Raw genomic sequence first — 21,558 nt, forward strand, 5'->3', positions numbered from 1 at the left:
TTCTGCTCTACTGCGTTTGACTTCCATGCCACCAGTTACGCACCCTTGACACTTTGTTTCTTGGGACCTAGAACAAGCATCTCTGTTTTGTCCGAGTTTAAAAGTAGAACATTTGCAGCCATCCACTTCCTTATGTCTGAAACACAGGCTTCCAGGAAGGGCAATTTTGGGGCTTCACCATTCATCAAAATGTACAGCTGTGTCTTCATCTGCATATATATATCCTCTTACAGCTACCCCCCTACTTTTTTCAATTTCCGCCTAAAGACTTACTCAAATCTAACAGCCTGTAGCTCAGGCACAGAACCAAGGATATGCATATTCTTGATACCATTTGAAAGAAAACACTGAAGTTTGTCTAAATGTGAATTGAATGTAGGAGAATATAACACAATAGATCTGGTTTAGATAATACAATGAAAAAAACATACGTTTTTTTATTTTTATATTATCATCTTTAGCGTGAACAAGAAGATAAAACAAATATTCAGATAGGATGATGGGGACAATTTCAGTGAAAAATATAAGAGGGCAACAGTACTGTGCAAAGTTTCAGAATGATAACTTCCAAAATGAGTGTGCTACATGATATTTATCATGAAGTCACCCAGGTGTCCCACACAAGTAGCACAAATGTACCCAAGTGGCCAAAATTGGTGAAGGTATACATTTTGAAACAAATAACTATATACAAAATACCAAAATGGTATTCTAACACACACCCCCCCAAAAGGAGAAAGAAATATGAAGAAAAAAAATATATACATTTACAAAATAACATGGGTAACTATTTACACTTTTAATATTTGGAAGACCCTCAGTCCTCCATCAAATCAAATGTATTTATATAGCCCTTCGTACATCAGCTAATATCTCAAAGTGCTGTACAGAAACCCAGCCTAAAACCCCAAACAGCAAGCAATGCAGGTGTAGAAGCACGGTGGCTAGGAAAAACTCCTAGAAAGGCCAAAACCTAGGAAGAAACCTAGAGAGGAACCAGGCTATGAGGGTTGCCAGTCCTCTTCTGGCTGTGCCGGGTGGAGATTATAACAGAACATGGCCGAGATTTTCAAACGTTCATAGATGACCAGCAGGGTCAAATAATAATAATCACAGTAGTTGTAGAGGATGCAACATGACAATACCTCAAGAGTAAATATGAACAGTTTAGGGTTCCATAGCCGCAGGCAGAACAGTTGAAACTGGAACAGCAGCAAGGCCAGGTGGACTGGGGACAGCAAGGAGTCATCATGCCAGGTAGTCCTGACGCATGGTCCTAGGGCTCAGGTCCTCCTCCTCCAAGAGAGAATTACAGAGAGCATACTTAAATTCACACAGGACACCGATAAGACAGAAGAAGTACTCCAGATATAACAAATTGACCCTAGCCCCCCGACACATAAACTACTGCAGCATAAATACTGGAGGCTGAGACAGGAGGGGTCAGGAGACACTGTGGCCCCATCCGATGAGAGCCCCGGACAGGGCCAAAGAGAAAGGATATAACCCCACCCACTTTGCCAAAGCCCTACACAATATTGTGCTGCTGATGCCAGGTTCCATAGCAGTCTCTTTCTGCTGTAAAGCAGAGGGTCACCAAGCATGGGGCGCAGGTGATGGGGGACTTAATTTTGCAAAGAACACAGCGACGCCTCCATGCTGTGCCCTTTTGGCCCATCAACAAACACAGAGGGGAATTATTTTGCTGAGTCAATGCAGAGACAATGCAATTTTGGCTGAATATGAGACATTTATCTGGGTAAAAACCCTTCATTGAAACGAATTGATAACACTCGCAGTTTCCAGAGTAAGGGGATTCCTCCGTGTTATGTCAGAGGGCAAGGCCGATGAAGGACTGTGTTCGCTGAATAATTACAGACATGTTTCGTAGAAGACCGTGGTATAGCCCCATCTACATTAAAAATGTACCGCTCCGATGTGCGACGTTTCCTGAAATATCTTATTGACCTTAAGCCTAAACGGCTCCAGGCTAAAGCCAGTGCATTTAGATTGGTGTTACTCTACTTGGCAAAGCTTGATCGTGATTCCCGGCAGACCCAGGCAAAGTACAAGAAGAGTTCCATGTCCTAGAGAGACGGGGGTGGTGCCAAACTGCTCAGCCCGGATAGCAAATGAGAAACGGACACTTTTGAGGGATGTGAGCCCCTCGGAACCATGGTATTTGGACCTTTTCTGCCGGCGACCGATTTGGTGGTTTGACCAGCCCCTTCGGCATCCGATTTGTTCCTAACTTTTGATCCATGCTTCCCAGCTTGGTGGTGGGAGGATATTGAGCTCTCTCCTGGGCAGGTGCTCTATCCCAGCTATCACCTTTGGGGTTTGGGTTATCAATGACCATGGTTCTGGTCCTATGAAGGTGCCCGTTCCTTCGGCGACCGATTGGTGGTTGTTTAGTCCCGGTGAGGGCTAGCTCTCCAGTCCAGTCCCCCTCTTGGTTCACGGTGCGTCTCCATGGTTCTCCTCTGTTGTCCAAACAGTTTAATTTCCTCTGACCGATTTGCATTCATTTTCCACCTGGGAGGGCCCCTATCGGCCGGCCTTTGGCTGGTGTTCTGATGGACAGTTCCTCCCGCCCCATGTGGATTGGCCTCTATTGGGGGAGCCCAATCAGACCCAAAAACCCATGCGGGCCAATCTCGGTTGCCCCGCCGCTTTGGTGACTCTACATAACCTCGAGCCGATTGCACGCCCTTTGGGTGGTGACGTCTCATTCGAATGTCTGCCTGAGAAACGGATACCACATCCAAGGAAGGCAGCAGGCACGCAAATTACCCACTCCCGACTCGGGAGGGTAGTGACGAAAAATAACAATACAGGACTCTTTCGAGGCCCTGTAATTGGAATGAGTACACTTTAAATCTTTAACCGAGGATCCATTGGAGGGCAATTCTTGGTGCCAGCAAAGCCGCGGTAATTCCAGCTCCAATAGCGTATCTTTAAGTTGCTGCAGTTAATGTGGTTTGCCCTGGTTTGCCTTGGTATGCAAGGTTGTGGAGGTATTTCACTGGCGGCCGGGGCCTCCCACTTATTCTACACCTCTCATGTCTCTTCACAGTGCCAGACTAGAGTCAAGTCAACATGGTCTCTTTCCCCTCTGATTTCCACCCAAGCCCGTTCCCTTGGCTGTTGGTTTGGCTAGATAGTAGGTAGGGACATGGGAATTCTCGTTCATCCATTCATGGGGTGTCACTAATTAGATGACGAAGGCATTTGGCTACCTTTAGAGAGTCATGTGCAGCCCGTCGTCAACACCACCGCCTTTGTTGAAGCTCCCTCATTACGTGAGAGAAAAACACAGCCGGGTTACGCACAACTCAGGGATGTATCACGCTGCGGTCGGATTGTCCTCAAATTTGGAAAACCCAGTTGAGTCACGCCAGCGGTATTCGCTCTAGATGTCTGACGCTAGAAGTCGTTAAATGACGTCATTCAAAAAATTTGAGTAACTGGCCATTGATCATGGAATTGTGATGCAACGCTGTTGGAGAGAGGAAAACTCCGTGGGAAGAAAACAAGAGTGTGAGTAAAAAACACCCTATAATATCTTTAGAACTACAAATGAACTGTTCTTCTGTCGATTCTTGTTAATTTTTATGTCACAATTCCAACCCTCACTCCAAATCCGGGCTTGGACCAGCAAAAGTGACCCAAAGAGACACTCTGGCGGAGCAACTTAGTTTTTAATTGTATTTTTAATTGTTTTTAGTTCTTTCAGGTTAGTTTTCTCTCAGATTTGTGGTTGGTTGGAGACCTTATTGGTCCACTTAGGAGCCTACGACAAGTCACAGTAAATCATTAACATTTTTTAAACCATAACATAAAAATAAAATAAATAATTATATACAATCTACATTAGACAATCTAAATGGACCAAAAAGAGACAAATGAAAAAGACTTTCAATTGCAATGTGAGAAAATGATGGTAACTAGTCTGGCCCTAATTCAGGTTATTTAAAAATAAAAATATGTAAGCCAGGGCGGGATCAGCCAGCGGCGGCTTCCCACATTCATATACAGTCTGGAAGCGGAGGGGTGAACTATTAATACAATGTACTTTTTATATACACCACTCCATTGAAACTACAATGAAATGATAGCAGCAATTCTTAAAACAGGTACGGACAGGGATCGAAAACATGATCTTCAGTTTTTGAAAATTATGACATAAAAGTTGGCAACCATGCACTTCTGTTCTATAAATGTACTAACAGGGATTGAACGCATATTCTTCAGATTACAAGAACAAATGATTTTGCACATCTCTGTTTCCTGCTTAGAATTTCAACATTCTGGAAAGTAGTAGTTGGGTCTTTGCAAAAAAACATGGAGAAGCTGGGGATTGAACCCAGGACCTCATACATGCAAAGCATGCGCTCTACCACTGAGCTACATCCCCTATCTTGGAAAGAAAAAAAATTTGCAATTTTTTTTAAATGTCACTTTTATTTAACCAGGTAAGCCAGTTAAGGACAAGTTCTCATACACCACTGCGAGCTGGCCAAGATAAAGCAAAGCAGTGCAGCACAAACAACAACACAGAGTTACACATGGAACAAACAAATCCGGGCTTGGGACAAGCAAATGTGACCCAAAAGAGACACTCTGGCGGAGCAACTTAGTTTTTAATTGTATTGTTTTGTTTTTCAGTTTAGTTTTCTTAATTTGGTTTGGTTTTTAACCTTATGGTCCACTTAGGAGTCTATGACAAGTCACAGTAAAACATTAACATTTTTAACCATAACATAAAAATAAAAATAAATAATTCTATACAATCTACATTAACAATCTAAATGGACCAAAAAGAGACAATAGAAAAGACTTTCAATTGCAATGTGAGAAAATGATGGTAACTAGTCTGGCCCTAATTCAGGTTATTTAAAAAATAAAAATATGTAAGCCAGGGCGGGATCAGCCAGCGGCGGCTTCCCACATTCATATACAGTCTGGAAGCGGAGGGGTGAACTATTAATACAATGTACTTTTTATATACACCACTCCATTGAAACTACAATGAAATGATAGCAGCAATTCTTAAAACAGGTACGGACAGGGATCGAAAACATGATCTTCAGTTTTTGAAAATTATGACATAAAAGTTGGCAACCATGCACTTCTGTTCTATAAATGTACTAACAGGGATTGAACACATATTCTTCAGATTACAAGAACAAATGATTTTGCACATCTCTGTTTCCTGCTTAGAATTGCAACATTCTGGAAAGTAGTAGTTGGGTCTTTGCAAAAAAACATGGAGAAGCTGGGGATTGAACCCAGGACCTCATACATGCAAAGCATGCGCTCTACCACTGAGCTACATCCCCTATCTTGGAAAGAAAAAAAATTTGCAATTTTTTTAAATGTCACTTTTATTTAACCAGGTAAGCCAGTTAAGGACAAGTTCTCATACACCACTGCGAGCTGGCCAAGATAAAGCAAAGCAGTGCAGCACAAACAACAACACAGAGTTACACATGGAACAAACAAATCCGGGCTTGGGACAAGCAAATGTGACCCAAAAGAGACACTCTGGCGGAGCAACTTAGTTTTTAATTGTATTGTTTTGTTTTTCAGTTTAGTTTTCTTAATTTGGTTTGGTTTTTAACCTTATGGTCCACTTAGGAGTCTATGACAAGTCACAGTAAAACATTAACATTTTTAACCATAACATAAAAATAAAAATAAATAATTCTATACAATCTACATTAACAATCTAAATGGACCAAAAAGAGACAATAGAAAAGACTTTCAATTGCAATGTGAGAAAATGATGGTAACTAGTCTGGCCCTAATTCAGGTTATTTAAAAAATAAAAATATGTAAGCCAGGGCGGGATCAGCCAGCGGCGGATTCCCACATTCATATACAGTCTGGAAGCGGAGGGGTGAACTATTAATACAATGTACTTTTTATATACACCACTCCATTGAAACTACAATGAAATGATAGCAGCAATTCTTAAAACAGGTACGGACAGGGATCGAAAACATGATCTTCAGTTTTTGAAAATTATGACATAAAAGTTGGCAACCATGCACTTCTGTTCTATAAATGTACTAACAGGGATTGAACACATATTCTTCAGATTACAAGAACAAATGATTTTGCACATCTCTGTTTCCTGCTTAGAATTGCAACATTCTGGAAAGTAGTAGTTGGGTCTTTGCAAAAAAACATGGAGAAGCTGGGGATTGAACCCAGGACCTCATACATGCAAAGCATGCGCTCTACCACTGAGCTACATCCCCTATCTTGGAAAGAAAAAAAATTTGCAATTTTTTTTAAATGTCACTTTTATTTAACCAGGTAAGCCAGTTAAGGACAAGTTCTCATACACCACTGCGAGCTGGCCAAGATAAAGCAAAGCAGTGCAGCACAAACAACAACACAGAGTTACACATGGAACAAACAAATCCGGGCTTGGGACAAGCAAATGTGACCCAAAAGAGACACTCTGGCGGAGCAACTTAGTTTTTAATTGTATTGTTTTGTTTTTCAGTTTAGTTTTCTTAATTTGGTTTGGTTTTTAACCTTATGGTCCACTTAGGAGTCTATGACAAGTCACAGTAAAACATTAACATTTTTAACCATAACATAAAAATAAAAATAAATAATTCTATACAATCTACATTAACAATCTAAATGGACCAAAAAGAGACAATAGAAAAGACTTTCAATTGCAATGTGAGAAAATGATGGTAACTAGTCTGGCCCTAATTCAGGTTATTTAAAAAATAAAAATATGTAAGCCAGGGCGGGATCAGCCAGCGGCGGATTCCCACATTCATATACAGTCTGGAAGCGGAGGGGTGAACTATTAATACAATGTACTTTTTATATACACCACTCCATTGAAACTACAATGAAATGATAGCAGCAATTCTTAAAACAGGTACGGACAGGGATCGAAAACATGATCTTCAGTTTTTGAAAATTATGACATAAAAGTTGGCAACCATGCACTTCTGTTCTATAAATGTACTAACAGGGATTGAACACATATTCTTCAGATTACAAGAACAAATGATTTTGCACATCTCTGTTTCCTGCTTAGAATTGCAACATTCTGGAAAGTAGTAGTTGGGTCTTTGCAAAAAAACATGGAGAAGCTGGGGATTGAACCCAGGACCTCATACATGCAAAGCATGCGCTCTACCACTGAGCTACATCCCCTATCTTGGAAAGAAAAAAATTTGCTATTTTTTTAAATGTCACTTTTATTTAACCAGGTAAGCCAGTTAAGGACAAGTTCTCATACACCACTGCGAGCTGGCCAAGATAAAGCAAAGCAGTGCAGCACAAACAACAACACAGAGTTACACATGGAACAAACAAATCCGGGCTTGGGACAAGCAAATGTGACCCAAAAGAGACACTCTGGCGGAGCAACTTAGTTTTTAATTGTATTGTTTTGTTTTTCAGTTTAGTTTTCTTAATTTGGTTTGGTTTTTAACCTTATGGTCCACTTAGGAGTCTATGACAAGTCACAGTAAAACATTAACATTTTTAACCATAACATAAAAATAAAAATAAATAATTCTATACAATCTACATTAACAATCTAAATGGACCAAAAAGAGACAATAGAAAAGACTTTCAATTGCAATGTGAGAAAATGATGGTAACTAGTCTGGCCCTAATTCAGGTTATTTAAAAAATAAAAATATGTAAGCCAGGGCGGGATCAGCCAGCGGCGGATTCCCACATTCATATACAGTCTGGAAGCGGAGGGGTGAACTATTAATACAATGTACTTTTTATATACACCACTCCATTGAAACTACAATGAAATGATAGCAGCAATTCTTAAAACAGGTACGGACAGGGATCGAAAACATGATCTTCAGTTTTTGAAAATTATGACATAAAAGTTGGCAACCATGCACTTCTGTTCTATAAATGTACTAACAGGGATTGAACACATATTCTTCAGATTACAAGAACAAATGATTTTGCACATCTCTGTTTCCTGCTTAGAATTGCAACATTCTGGAAAGTAGTAGTTGGGTCTTTGCAAAAAAACATGGAGAAGCTGGGGATTGAACCCAGGACCTCATACATGCAAAGCATGCGCTCTACCACTGAGCTACATCCCCTATCTTGGAAAGAAAAAAAATTTGCAATTTTTTTTAAATGTCACTTTTATTTAACCAGGTAAGCCAGTTAAGGACAAGTTCTCATACACCACTGCGAGCTGGCCAAGATAAAGCAAAGCAGTGCAGCACAAACAACAACACAGAGTTACACATGGAACAAACAAATCCGGGCTTGGGACAAGCAAATGTGACCCAAAAGAGACACTCTGGCGGAGCAACTTAGTTTTTAATTGTATTGTTTTGTTTTTCAGTTTAGTTTTCTTAATTTGGTTTGGTTTTTAACCTTATGGTCCACTTAGGAGTCTATGACAAGTCACAGTAAAACATTAACATTTTTAACCATAACATAAAAATAAAAATAAATAATTCTATACAATCTACATTAACAATCTAAATGGACCAAAAAGAGACAATAGAAAAGACTTTCAATTGCAATGTGAGAAAATGATGGTAACTAGTCTGGCCCTAATTCAGGTTATTTAAAAAATAAAAATATGTAAGCCAGGGCGGGATCAGCCAGCGGCGGATTCCCACATTCATATACAGTCTGGAAGCGGAGGGGTGAACTATTAATACAATGTACTTTTTATATACACCACTCCATTGAAACTACAATGAAATGATAGCAGCAATTCTTAAAACAGGTACGGACAGGGATCGAAAACATGATCTTCAGTTTTTGAAAATTATGACATAAAAGTTGGCAACCATGCACTTCTGTTCTATAAATGTACTAACAGGGATTGAACACATATTCTTCAGATTACAAGAACAAATGATTTTGCACATCTCTGTTTCCTGCTTAGAATTGCAACATTCTGGAAAGTAGTAGTTGGGTCTTTGCAAAAAAACATGGAGAAGCTGGGGATTGAACCCAGGACCTCATACATGCAAAGCATGCGCTCTACCACTGAGCTACATCCCCTATCTTGGAAAGAAAAAAAATTTGCTAATTTTTTTAAATGTCACTTTTATTTAACCAGGTAAGCCAGTTAAGGACAAGTTCTCATACACCACTGCGAGCTGGCCAAGATAAAGCAAAGCAGTGCAGCACAAACAACAACACAGAGTTACACATGGAACAAACAAATCCGGGCTTGGGACAAGCAAATGTGACCCAAAAGAGACACTCTGGCGGAGCAACTTAGTTTTTAATTGTATTGTTTTGTTTTTCAGTTTAGTTTTCTTAATTTGGTTTGGTTTTTAACCTTATGGTCCACTTAGGAGTCTATGACAAGTCACAGTAAAACATTAACATTTTTAACCATAACATAAAAATAAAAATAAATAATTCTATACAATCTACATTAACAATCTAAATGGACCAAAAAGAGACAATAGAAAAGACTTTCAATTGCAATGTGAGAAAATGATGGTAACTAGTCTGGCCCTAATTCAGGTTATTTAAAAAATAAAAATATGTAAGCCAGGGCGGGATCAGCCAGCGGCGGATTCCCACATTCATATACAGTCTGGAAGCGGAGGGGTGAACTATTAATACAATGTACTTTTTATATACACCACTCCATTGAAACTACAATGAAATGATAGCAGCAATTCTTAAAACAGGTACGGACAGGGATCGAAAACATGATCTTCAGTTTTTGAAAATTATGACATAAAAGTTGGCAACCATGCACTTCTGTTCTATAAATGTACTAACAGGGATTGAACACATATTCTTCAGATTACAAGAACAAATGATTTTGCACATCTCTGTTTCCTGCTTAGAATTGCAACATTCTGGAAAGTAGTAGTTGGGTCTTTGCAAAAAAACATGGAGAAGCTGGGGATTGAACCCAGGACCTCATACATGCAAAGCATGCGCTCTACCACTGAGCTACATCCCCTATCTTGGAAAGAAAAAAATTTGCTATTTTTTTAAATGTCACTTTTATTTAACCAGGTAAGCCAGTTAAGGACAAGTTCTCATACACCACTGCGAGCTGGCCAAGATAAAGCAAAGCAGTGCAGCACAAACAACAACACAGAGTTACACATGGAACAAACAAATCCGGGCTTGGGACAAGCAAATGTGACCCAAAAGAGACACTCTGGCGGAGCAACTTAGTTTTTAATTGTATTGTTTTGTTTTTCAGTTTAGTTTTCTTAATTTGGTTTGGTTTTTAACCTTATGGTCCACTTAGGAGTCTATGACAAGTCACAGTAAAACATTAACATTTTTAACCATAACATAAAAATAAAAATAAATAATTCTATACAATCTACATTAACAATCTAAATGGACCAAAAAGAGACAATAGAAAAGACTTTCAATTGCAATGTGAGAAAATGATGGTAACTAGTCTGGCCCTAATTCAGGTTATTTAAAAAATAAAAATATGTAAGCCAGGGCGGGATCAGCCAGCGGCGGATTCCCACATTCATATACAGTCTGGAAGCGGAGGGGTGAACTATTAATACAATGTACTTTTTATATACACCACTCCATTGAAACTACAATGAAATGATAGCAGCAATTCTTAAAACAGGTACGGACAGGGATCGAAAACATGATCTTCAGTTTTTGAAAATTATGACATAAAAGTTGGCAACCATGCACTTCTGTTCTATAAATGTACTAACAGGGATTGAACACATATTCTTCAGATTACAAGAACAAATGATTTTGCACATCTCTGTTTCCTGCTTAGAATTGCAACATTCTGGAAAGTAGTAGTTGGGTCTTTGCAAAAAAACATGGAGAAGCTGGGGATTGAACCCAGGACCTCATACATGCAAAGCATGCGCTCTACCACTGAGCTACATCCCCTATCTTGGAAAGAAAAAAATTTGCTATTTTTTTAAATGTCACTTTTATTTAACCAGGTAAGCCAGTTAAGGACAAGTTCTCATACACCACTGCGAGCTGGCCAAGATAAAGCAAAGCAGTGCAGCACAAACAACAACACAGAGTTACACATGGAACAAACAAATCCGGGCTTGGGACAAGCAAATGTGACCCAAAAGAGACACTCTGGCGGAGCAACTTAGTTTTTAATTGTATTGTTTTGTTTTTCAGTTTAGTTTTCTTAATTTGGTTTGGTTTTTAACCTTATGGTCCACTTAGGAGTCTATGACAAGTCACAGTAAAACATTAACATTTTTAACCATAACATAAAAATAAAAATAAATAATTCTATACAATCTACATTAACAATCTAAATGGACCAAAAAGAGACAATAGAAAAGACTTTCAATTGCAATGTGAGAAAATGATGGTAACTAGTCTGGCCCTAATTCAGGTTATTTAAAAAATAAAAATATGTAAGCCAGGGCGGGATCAGCCAGCGGCGGCTTCCCACATTCATATACAGTCTGGAAGCGGAGGGGTGAACTATTAATACAATGTACTTTTTATATACACCACTCCATTGAAACTACAATGAAATGATAGCAGCAATTCTTAAAACAGGTACGGACAGGGATCGAAAACATGATCTTCAGTTTTTGAAAATTATGACATAAAAGTTGGCAACCATGCACTTCTGTTCTATAAATGTACTAACAGGGATTGAACACATATTCTTCAGATTACAAGAACAAATGATTTTGCACATCTCTGTTTCCTGCTTAGAATTGCAACATTCTGGAAAGTAGTAGTTGGGTCTTTGCAAAAAAACATGGAGAAGCTGGGGATTGAACCCAGGACCTCATACATGCAAAGCATGCGCTCTACCACTGAGCTACATCCCCTATCTTGGAAAGAAAAAAATTTGCTAATTTTTTTAAATGTCACTTTTATTTAACCAGGTAAGCCAGTTAAGGACAAGTTCTCATACACCACTGCGAGCTGGCCAAGATAAAGCAAAGCAGTGCAGCACAAACAACAACACAGAGTTACACATGGAACAAACAAATCCGGGCTTGGGACAAGCAAATGTGACCCAAAAGAGACACTCTGGCGGAGCAACTTAGTTTTTAATTGTATTGTTTTGTTTTTCAGTTTAGTTTTCTTAATTTGGTTTGGTTTTTAACCTTATGGTCCACTTAGGAGTCTATGACAAGTCACAGTAAAACATTAACATTTTTAACCATAACATAAAAATAAAAATAAATAATTCTATACAATCTACATTAACAATCTAAATGGACCAAAAAGAGACAATAGAAAAGACTTTCAATTGCAATGTGAGAAAATGATGGTAACTAGTCTGGCCCTAATTCAGGTTATTTAAAAAATAAAAATATGTAAGCCAGGGCGGGATCAGCCAGCGGCGGCTTCCCACATTCATATACAGTCTGGAAGCGGAGGGGTGAACTATTAATACAATGTACTTTTTATATACACCACTCCATTGAAACTACAATGAAATGATAGCAGCAATTCTTAAAACAGGTACGGACAGGGATCGAAAACATGATCTTCAGTTTTTGAAAATTATGACATAAAAGTTGGCAACCATGCACTTCTGTTCTATAAATGTACTAACAGGGATTGAACACATATTCTTCAGATTACAAGAACAAATGATTTTGCACATCTCTGTTTCCTGCTTAGAATTGCAACATTCTGGAAAGTAGTAGTTGGGTCTTTGCAAAAAAACATGGAGAAGCTGGGGATTGAACCCAGGACCTCATACATGCAAAGCATGCGCTCTACCACTGAGCTACATCCCCTATCTTGGAAAGAAAAAAAATTTGCTAATTTTTTTAAATGTCACTTTTATTTAACCAGGTAAGCCAGTTAAGGACAAGTTCTCATACACCACTGCGAGCTGGCCAAGATAAAGCAAAGCAGTGCAGCACAAACAACAACACAGAGTTACACATGGAACAAACAAATCCGGGCTTGGGACAAGCAAATGTGACCCAAAAGAGACACTCTGGCGGAGCAACTTAGTTTTTAATTGTATTGTTTTGTTTTTCAGTTTAGTTTTCTTAATTTGGTTTGGTTTTTAACCTTATGGTCCACTTAGGAGTCTATGACAAGTCACAGTAAAACATTAACATTTTTAACCATAACATAAAAATAAAAATAAATAATTCTATACAATCTACATTAACAATCTAAATGGACCAAAAAGAGACAATAGAAAAGACTTTCAATTGCAATGTGAGAAAATGATGGTAACTAGTCTGGCCCTAATTCAGGTTATTTAAAAAATAAATATATGTAAGCCAGGGCGGGATCAGCCAGCGGCGGCTTCCCACATTCATATACAGTCTGGAAGCGGAGGGGTGAACTATTAATACAATGTACTTTTTATATACACCACTCCATTGAAACTACAATGAAATGATAGCAGCAATTCTTAAAACAGGTACGGACAGGGATCGAAAACATGATCTTCAGTTTTTGAAAATTATGACATAAAAGTTGGCAACCATGCACTTCTGTTCTATAAATGTACTAACAGGGATTGAACGCATATTCTTCAGATTACAAGAACAAATGATTTTGCACATCTCTGTTTCCTGCTTAGAATTTCAACATTCTGGAAAGTAGTAGTTGGGTCTTTGCAAAAAAACATGGAGAAGCTGGGGATTGAACCCAGGACCTCATACATGCAAAGCATGCGCTCTACCACTGAGCTACATCCCCTATCTGGGAAAGAAAAAAATTTGCTCATTTTTTTAAATGTCACTTTTATTTAACCAGGTAAGCCAGTTAAGGACAAGTTCTCATACACCACTGCGAGCTGGCCAAGATAAAGCAAAGCAGTGCAGCACAAACAACAACACAGAGTTACACATGGAACAAACAAATCCGGGCTTGGGACAAGCAAATGTGACCCAAAAGAGACACTCTGGCGGAGCAACTTAGTTTTTAATTGTATTGTTTTGTTTTTCAGTTTAGTTTTCTTAATTTGGTTTGGTTTTTAACCTTATGGTCCACTTAGGAGTCTATGACAAGTCACAGTAAAACATTAACATTTTTAACCATAACATAAAAATAAAAATAAATAATTCTATACAATCTACATTAACAATCTAAATGGACCAAAAAGAGACAATAGAAAAGACTTTCAATTGCAATGTGAGAAAATGATGGTAACTAGTCTGGCCCTAATTCAGGTTATTTAAAAAATAAAAATATGTAAGCCAGGGCGGGATCAGCCAGCGGCGGATTCCCACATTCATATACAGTCTGGAAGCGGAGGGGTGAACTATTAATACAATGTACTTTTTATATACACCACTCCATTGAAACTACAATGAAATGATAGCAGCAATTCTTAAAACAGGTACGGACAGGGATCGAAAACATGATCTTCAGTTTTTGAAAATTATGACATAAAAGTTGGCAACCATGCACTTCTGTTCTATAAATGTACTAACAGGGATTGAACACATATTCTTCAGATTACAAGAACAAATGATTTTGCACATCTCTGTTTCCTGCTTAGAATTGCAACATTCTGGAAAGTAGTAGTTGGGTCTTTGCAAAAAAACATGGAGAAGCTGGGGATTGAACCCAGGACCTCATACATGCAAAGCATGCGCTCTACCACTGAGCTACATCCCCTATCTTGGAAAGAAAAAAAATTTGCAATTTTTTTTAAATGTCACTTTTATTTAACCAGGTAAGCCAGTTAAGGACAAGTTCTCATACACCACTGCGAGCTGGCCAAGATAAAGCAAAGCAGTGCAGCACAAACAACAACACAGAGTTACACATGGAACAAACAAATCCGGGCTTGGGACAAGCAAATGTGACCCAAAAGAGACACTCTGGCGGAGCAACTTAGTTTTTAATTGTATTGTTTTGTTTTTCAGTTTAGTTTTCTTAATTTGGTTTGGTTTTTAACCTTATGGTCCACTTAGGAGTCTATGACAAGTCACAGTAAAACATTAACATTTTTAACCATAACATAAAAATAAAAATAAATAATTCTATACAATCTACATTAACAATCTAAATGGACCAAAAAGAGACAATAGAAAAGACTTTCAATTGCAATGTGAGAAAATGATGGTAACTAGTCTGGCCCTAATTCAGGTTATTTAAAAAATAAAAATATGTAAGCCAGGGCGGGATCAGCCAGCGGCGGCTTCCCACATTCATATACAGTCTGGAAGCGGAGGGGTGAACTATTAATACAATGTACTTTTTATATACACCACTCCATTGAAACTACAATGAAATGATAGCAGCAATTCTTAAAACAGGTACGGACAGGGATCGAAAACATGATCTTCAGTTTTTGAAAATTATGACATAAAAGTTGGCAACCATGCACTTCTGTTCTATAAATGTACTAACAGGGATTGAACACATATTCTTCAGATTACAAGAACAAATGATTTTGCACATCTCTGTTTCCTGCTTAGAATTGCAACATTCTGGAAAGTAGTAGTTGGGTCTTTGCAAAAAAACATGGAGAAGCTGGGGATTGAACCCAGGACCTCATACATGCAAAGCATGCGCTCTACCACTGAGCTACATCCCCTATCTGGAAAGAAAAAAAATTTGCTCATTTTTTTAAATGTCACTTTTATTTAACCAGGTAAGCCAGTTAAGGACAAGTTCTCATACACCACTGCGAGCTGGCCAAGATAAAGCAAAGCAGTGCAGCACAAACAACAACACAGAGTTACACATGGAACAAACAAATCCGGGCTTGGGACAAGCAAATGTGACCCAAAAGAGACACTCTGGCGGAGCAACTTAGTTTTTAATTGTATTGTTTTGTTTTTCAGTTTAGTTTTCTTAATTTGGTTTGGTTTTTAACCTTATGGTCCACTTAGGAGTCTATGACAAGTCACAGTAAAACATTAACATTTTTAACCATAACATAAAAATAAAAATAAATAATTCTATACAATCTACATTAACAATCTAAATGGACCAAAAAGAGACAATAGAAAAGACTTTCAATTGCAATGTGAGAAAATGATGGTAACTAGTCTGGCCCTAATTCAGGTTATTTAAAAAATAAAAATATGTAAGCCAGGGCGGGATCAGCCAGCGGCGGCTTCCCACATTCATATACAGTCTGGAAGCGGAGGGGTGAACTATTAATACAATGTACTTTTTATATACACCACTCCATTGAAACTACAATGAAATGATAGCAGCAATTCTTAAAACAGGTACGGACAGGGATCGAAAACATGATCTTCAGTTTTTGAAAATTATGACATAAAAGTTGGCAACCATGCACTTCTGTTCTATAAATGTACTAACAGGGATTGAACACATATTCTTCAGATTACAAGAACAAATGATTTTGCACATCTCTGTTTCCTGCTTAGAATTGCAACATTCTGGAAAGTAGTAGTTGGGTCTTTGCAAAAAAACATGGAGAAGCTGGGGATTGAACCCAGGACCTCATACATGCAAAGCATGCGCTCTACCACTGAGCTACATCCCCTATCTTGGAAAGAAAAAAAATTTGCAATTTTTTTAAATGTCACTTTTATTTAACCAGGTAAGCCAGTTAAGGACAAGTTCTCATACACCACTGCGAGCTGGCCAAGATAAAGCAAAGCAGTGCAGCACAAACAACAACACAGAGTTACACATGGAACAAACAAATCCGGGCTTGGGACAAGCAAATGTGACCCAAAAGAGACACTCTGGCGGAGCAACTTAGTTTTTAATTGTATTGTTTTGTTTTTCAGTTTAGTTTTCTTAATTTGGTTTGGTTTTTAACCTTATGGTCCACTTAGGAGTCTATGACAAGTCACAGTAAAACATTAACATTTTTAACCATAACATAAAAATAAAAATAAATAATTCTATACAATCTACATTAACAATCTAAATGGACCAAAAAGAGACAATAGAAAAGACTTTCAATTGCAATGTGAGAAAATGATGGTAACTAGTCTGGCCCTAATTCAGGTTATTTAAAAAATAAAAATATGTAAGCCAGGGCGGGATCAGCCAGCGGCGGCTTCCCACATTCATATACAGTCTGGAAGCGGAGGGGTGAACTATTAATACAATGTACTTTTTATATACACCACTCCATTGAAACTACAATGAAATGATAGCAGCAATTCTTAAAACAGGTACGGACAGGGATCGAAAACATGATCTTCAGTTTTTGAAAATTATGACATAAAAGTTGGCAACCATGCACTTCTGTTCTATAAATGTACTAACAGGGATTGAACGCATATTCTTCAGATTACAAGAACAAATGATTTTGCACATCTCTGTTTCCTGCTTAGAATTGCAACATTCTGGAAAGTAGTAGTTGGGTCTTTGCAAAAAAACATGGAGAAGCTGGGGATTGAACCCAGGACCTCATACATGCAAAGCATGCGCTCTACCACTGAGCTACATCCCCTATCTGGGAAAGAAAAAAATTTGCTCATTTTTTTAAATGTCACTTTTATTTAACCAGGTAAGCCAGTTAAGGACAAGTTCTCATACACCACTGCGAGCTGGCCAAGATAAAGCAAAGCAGTGCAGCACAAACAACAACACAGAGTTACACATGGAACAAACAAATCCGGGCTTGGGACAAGCAAATGTGACCCAAAAGAGACACTCTGGCGGAGCAACTTAGTTTTTAATTGTATTGTTTTGTTTTTCAGTTTAGTTTTCTTAATTTGGTTTGGTTTTTAACCTTATGGTCCACTTAGGAGTCTATGACAAGTCACAGTAAAACATTAACATTTTTAACCATAACATAAAAATAAAAATAAATAATTCTATACAATCTACATTAACAATCTAAATGGACCAAAAAGAGACAATAGAAAAGACTTTCAATTGCAATGTGAGAAAATGATGGTAACTAGTCTGGCCCTAATTCAGGTTATTTAAAAAATAAAAATATGTAAGCCAGGGCGGGATCAGCCAGCGGCGGCTTCCCACATTCATATACAGTCTGGAAGCGGAGGGGTGAACTATTAATACAATGTACTTTTTATATACACCACTCCATTGAAACTACAATGAAATGATAGCAGCAATTCTTAAAACAGGTACGGACAGGGATCGAAAACATGATCTTCAGTTTTTGAAAATTATGACATAAAAGTTGGCAACCATGCACTTCTGTTCTATAAATGTACTAACAGGGATTGAACACATATTCTTCAGATTACAAGAACAAATGATTTTGCACATCTCTGTTTCCTGCTTAGAATTGCAACATTCTGGAAAGTAGTAGTTGGGTCTTTGCAAAAAAACATGGAGAAGCTGGGGATTGAACCCAGGACCTCATACATGCAAAGCATGCGCTCTACCACTGAGCTACATCCCCTATCTGGGAAAGAAAAAAATTTGCTATTTTTTTAAATGTCACTTTTATTTAACCAGGTAAGCCAGTTAAGGACAAGTTCTCATACACCACTGCGAGCTGGCCAAGATAAAGCAAAGCAGTGCAGCACAAACAACAACACAGAGTTACACATGGAACAAACAAATCCGGGCTTGGGACAAGCAAATGTGACCCAAAAGAGACACTCTGGCGGAGCAACTTAGTTTTTAATTGTATTGTTTTGTTTTTCAGTTTAGTTTTCTTAATTTGGTTTGGTTTTTAACCTTATGGTCCACTTAGGAGTCTATGACAAGTCACAGTAAAACATTAACATTTTTAACCATAACATAAAAATAAAAATAAATAATTCTATACAATCTACATTAACAATCTAAATGGACCAAAAAGAGACAATAGAAAAGACTTTCAATTGCAATGTGAGAAAATGATGGTAACTAGTCTGGCCCTAATTCAGGTTATTTAAAAAATAAAAATATGTAAGCCAGGGCGGGATCAGCCAGCGGCGGCTTCCCACATTCATATACAGTCTGGAAGCGGAGGGGTGAACTATTAATACAATGTACTTTTTATATACACCACTCCATTGAAACTACAATGAAATGATAGCAGCAATTCTTAAAACAGGTACGGACAGGGATCGAAAACATGATCTTCAGTTTTTGAAAATTATGACATAAAAGTTGGCAACCATGCACTTCTGTTCTATAAATGTACTAACAGGGATTGAACACATATTCTTCAGATTACAAGAACAAATGATTTTGCACATCTCTGTTTCCTGCTTAGAATTGCAACATTCTGGAAAGTAGTAGTTGGGTCTTTGCAAAAAAACATGGAGAAGCTGGGGATTGAACCCAGGACCTCATACATGCAAAGCATGCGCTCTACCACTGAGCTACATCCCCTATCTGGAAAGAAAAAAATTTGCTCATTTTTTTAAATGTCACTTTTATTTAACCAGGTAAGCCAGTTAAGGACAAGTTCTCATACACCACTGCGAGCTGGCCAAGATAAAGCAAAGCAGTGCAGCACAAACAACAACACAGAGTTACACATGGAACAAACAAATCCGGGCTTGGGACAAGCAAATGTGACCCAAAAGAGACACTCTGGCGGAGCAACTTAGTTTTTAATTGTATTGTTTTGTTTTTCAGTTTAGTTTTCTTAATTTGGTTTGGTTTTTAACCTTATGGTCCACTTAGGAGTCTATGACAAGTCACAGTAAAACATTAACATTTTTAACCATAACATAAAAATAAAAATAAATAATTCTATACAATCTACATTAACAATCTAAATGGACCAAAAAGAGACAATAGAAAAGACTTTCAATTGCAATGTGAGAAAATGATGGTAACTAGTCTGGCCCTAATTCAGGTTATTTAAAAAATAAAAATATGTAAGCCAGGGCGGGATCAGCCAGCGGCGGCTTCCCACATTCATATACAGTCTGGAAGCGGAGGGGTGAACTATTAATACAATGTACTTTTTATATACACCACTCCATTGAAACTACAATGAAATGATAGCAGCAATTCTTAAAACAGGTACGGACAGGGATCGAAAACATGATCTTCAGTTTTTGAAAATTATGACATAAAAGTTGGCAACCATGCACTTCTGTTCTATAAATGTACTAACAGGGATTGAACGCATATTCTTCAGATTACAAGAACAAATGATTTTGCACATCTCTGTTTCCTGCTTAGAATTGCAACATTCTGGAAAGTAGTAGTTGGGTCTTTGCAAAAAAACATGGAGAAGCTGGGGATTGAACCCAGGACCTCATACATGCAAAGCATGCGCTCTACCACTGAGCTACATCCCCTATCTGGGAAAGAAAAAAAATTTGCTATTTTTTTAAATGTCACTTTTATTTAACCAGGTAAGCCAGTTAAGGACAAGTTCTCATACACCACTGCGAGCTGGCCAAGATAAAGCAAAGCAGTGCAGCACAAACAACAACACAGAGTTACACATGGAACAAACAAATCCGGGCTTGGGACAAGCAAATGTGACCCAAAAGAGACACTCTGGCGGAGCAACTTAGTTTTTAATTGTATTGTTTTGTTTTTCAGTTTAGTTTTCTTAATTTGGTTTGGTTTTTAACCTTATGGTCCACTTAGGAGTCTATGACAAGTCACAGTAAAACATTAACATTTTTAACCATAACATAAAAATAAAAATAAATAATTCTATACAATCTACATTAACAATCTAAATGGACCAAAAAGAGACAATAGAAAAGACTTTCAATTGCAATGTGAGAAAATGATGGTAACTAGTCTGGCCCTAATTCAGGTTATTTAAAAAATAAAAATATGTAAGCCAGGGCGGGATCAGCCAGCGGCGGCTTCCCACATTCATATACAGTCTGGAAGCGGAGGGGTGAACTATTAATACAATGTACTTTTTATATACACCACTCCATTGAAACTACAATGAAATGATAGCAGCAATTCTTAAAACAGGTACGGACAGGGATCGAAAACATGATCTTCAGTTTTTGAAAATTATGACATAAAAGTTGGCAACCATGCACTTCTGTTCTATAAATGTACTAACAGGGATTGAACACATATTCTTCAGATTACAAGAACAAATGATTTTGCACATCTCTGTTTCCTGCTTAGAATTGCAACATTCTGGAAAGTAGTAGTTGGGTCTTTGCAAAAAAACATGGAGAAGCTGGGGATTGAACCCAGGACCTCATACATGCAAAGCATGCGCTCTACCACTGAGCTACATCCCCTATCTTGGAAAGAAAAAAATTTGCTCATTTTTTTAAATGTCACTTTTATTTAACCAGGTAAGCCAGTTAAGGACAAGTTCTCATACACCACTGCGAGCTGGCCAAGATAAAGCAAAGCAGTGCAGCACAAACAACAACACAGAGTTACACATGGAACAAACAAATCCGGGCTTGGGACAAGCAAATGTGACCCAAAAGAGACACTCTGGCGGAGCAACTTAGTTTTTAATTGTATTGTTTTGTTTTTCAGTTTAGTTTTCTTAATTTGGTTTGGTTTTTAACCTTATGGTCCACTTAGGAGTCTATGACAAGTCACAGTAAAACATTAACATTTTTAACCATAACATAAAAATAAAAATAAATAATTCTATACAATCTACATTAACAATCTAAATGGACCAAAAAGAGACAATAGAAAAGACTTTCAATTGCAATGTGAGAAAATGATGGTAACTAGTCTGGCCCTAATTCAGGTTATTTAAAAAATAAAAATATGTAAGCCAGGGCG

At 37.8% G+C, this 21,558-nt stretch overlaps 19 non-coding genes across 19 annotated transcripts; all 19 read right to left on the reverse strand.

Moving 5' to 3' along the window:
* Positions 1-4,345: 4,345 nt before the first annotated feature.
* On the reverse strand, positions 4,346-4,417 carry trnaa-ugc (transfer RNA alanine (anticodon UGC)). Its single transcript has one exon. It is a non-coding gene; the product is annotated as a tRNA-Ala (tRNA).
* An 853-nt stretch (positions 4,418-5,270) lies between these two features.
* On the reverse strand, positions 5,271-5,342 carry trnaa-ugc (transfer RNA alanine (anticodon UGC)). The gene has a single exon. It is a non-coding gene; the product is annotated as a tRNA-Ala (tRNA).
* Positions 5,343-6,194: 852 nt separating this feature from the next.
* On the reverse strand, positions 6,195-6,266 carry trnaa-ugc (transfer RNA alanine (anticodon UGC)). The gene has a single exon. It is a non-coding gene; the product is annotated as a tRNA-Ala (tRNA).
* An 853-nt stretch (positions 6,267-7,119) lies between these two features.
* Positions 7,120-7,191, reverse strand: trnaa-ugc (transfer RNA alanine (anticodon UGC)). The gene has a single exon. It is a non-coding gene; the product is annotated as a tRNA-Ala (tRNA).
* Positions 7,192-8,042: 851 nt separating this feature from the next.
* On the reverse strand, positions 8,043-8,114 carry trnaa-ugc (transfer RNA alanine (anticodon UGC)). The gene has a single exon. It is a non-coding gene; the product is annotated as a tRNA-Ala (tRNA).
* Positions 8,115-8,967: 853 nt separating this feature from the next.
* On the reverse strand, positions 8,968-9,039 carry trnaa-ugc (transfer RNA alanine (anticodon UGC)). Its single transcript has one exon. It is a non-coding gene; the product is annotated as a tRNA-Ala (tRNA).
* An 853-nt stretch (positions 9,040-9,892) lies between these two features.
* On the reverse strand, positions 9,893-9,964 carry trnaa-ugc (transfer RNA alanine (anticodon UGC)). Its single transcript has one exon. It is a non-coding gene; the product is annotated as a tRNA-Ala (tRNA).
* An 851-nt stretch (positions 9,965-10,815) lies between these two features.
* On the reverse strand, positions 10,816-10,887 carry trnaa-ugc (transfer RNA alanine (anticodon UGC)). The gene has a single exon. It is a non-coding gene; the product is annotated as a tRNA-Ala (tRNA).
* Positions 10,888-11,738: 851 nt separating this feature from the next.
* trnaa-ugc (transfer RNA alanine (anticodon UGC)) lies at positions 11,739-11,810 on the reverse strand. Its single transcript has one exon. It is a non-coding gene; the product is annotated as a tRNA-Ala (tRNA).
* Positions 11,811-12,662: 852 nt separating this feature from the next.
* On the reverse strand, positions 12,663-12,734 carry trnaa-ugc (transfer RNA alanine (anticodon UGC)). Its single transcript has one exon. It is a non-coding gene; the product is annotated as a tRNA-Ala (tRNA).
* Positions 12,735-13,587: 853 nt separating this feature from the next.
* Positions 13,588-13,659, reverse strand: trnaa-ugc (transfer RNA alanine (anticodon UGC)). The gene has a single exon. It is a non-coding gene; the product is annotated as a tRNA-Ala (tRNA).
* An 852-nt stretch (positions 13,660-14,511) lies between these two features.
* On the reverse strand, positions 14,512-14,583 carry trnaa-ugc (transfer RNA alanine (anticodon UGC)). Its single transcript has one exon. It is a non-coding gene; the product is annotated as a tRNA-Ala (tRNA).
* An 853-nt stretch (positions 14,584-15,436) lies between these two features.
* Positions 15,437-15,508, reverse strand: trnaa-ugc (transfer RNA alanine (anticodon UGC)). Its single transcript has one exon. It is a non-coding gene; the product is annotated as a tRNA-Ala (tRNA).
* An 852-nt stretch (positions 15,509-16,360) lies between these two features.
* trnaa-ugc (transfer RNA alanine (anticodon UGC)) lies at positions 16,361-16,432 on the reverse strand. Its single transcript has one exon. It is a non-coding gene; the product is annotated as a tRNA-Ala (tRNA).
* Positions 16,433-17,284: 852 nt separating this feature from the next.
* On the reverse strand, positions 17,285-17,356 carry trnaa-ugc (transfer RNA alanine (anticodon UGC)). Its single transcript has one exon. It is a non-coding gene; the product is annotated as a tRNA-Ala (tRNA).
* Positions 17,357-18,208: 852 nt separating this feature from the next.
* Positions 18,209-18,280, reverse strand: trnaa-ugc (transfer RNA alanine (anticodon UGC)). Its single transcript has one exon. It is a non-coding gene; the product is annotated as a tRNA-Ala (tRNA).
* An 851-nt stretch (positions 18,281-19,131) lies between these two features.
* trnaa-ugc (transfer RNA alanine (anticodon UGC)) lies at positions 19,132-19,203 on the reverse strand. Its single transcript has one exon. It is a non-coding gene; the product is annotated as a tRNA-Ala (tRNA).
* Positions 19,204-20,054: 851 nt separating this feature from the next.
* On the reverse strand, positions 20,055-20,126 carry trnaa-ugc (transfer RNA alanine (anticodon UGC)). The gene has a single exon. It is a non-coding gene; the product is annotated as a tRNA-Ala (tRNA).
* An 852-nt stretch (positions 20,127-20,978) lies between these two features.
* Positions 20,979-21,050, reverse strand: trnaa-ugc (transfer RNA alanine (anticodon UGC)). The gene has a single exon. It is a non-coding gene; the product is annotated as a tRNA-Ala (tRNA).
* Positions 21,051-21,558: the final 508 nt, after the last annotated feature.

Source organism: Oncorhynchus kisutch, linkage group LG19 (assembly GCF_002021735.2).
Source record: "Oncorhynchus kisutch isolate 150728-3 linkage group LG19, Okis_V2, whole genome shotgun sequence".
NCBI lineage: Eukaryota > Metazoa > Chordata > Actinopteri > Salmoniformes > Salmonidae > Oncorhynchus > Oncorhynchus kisutch.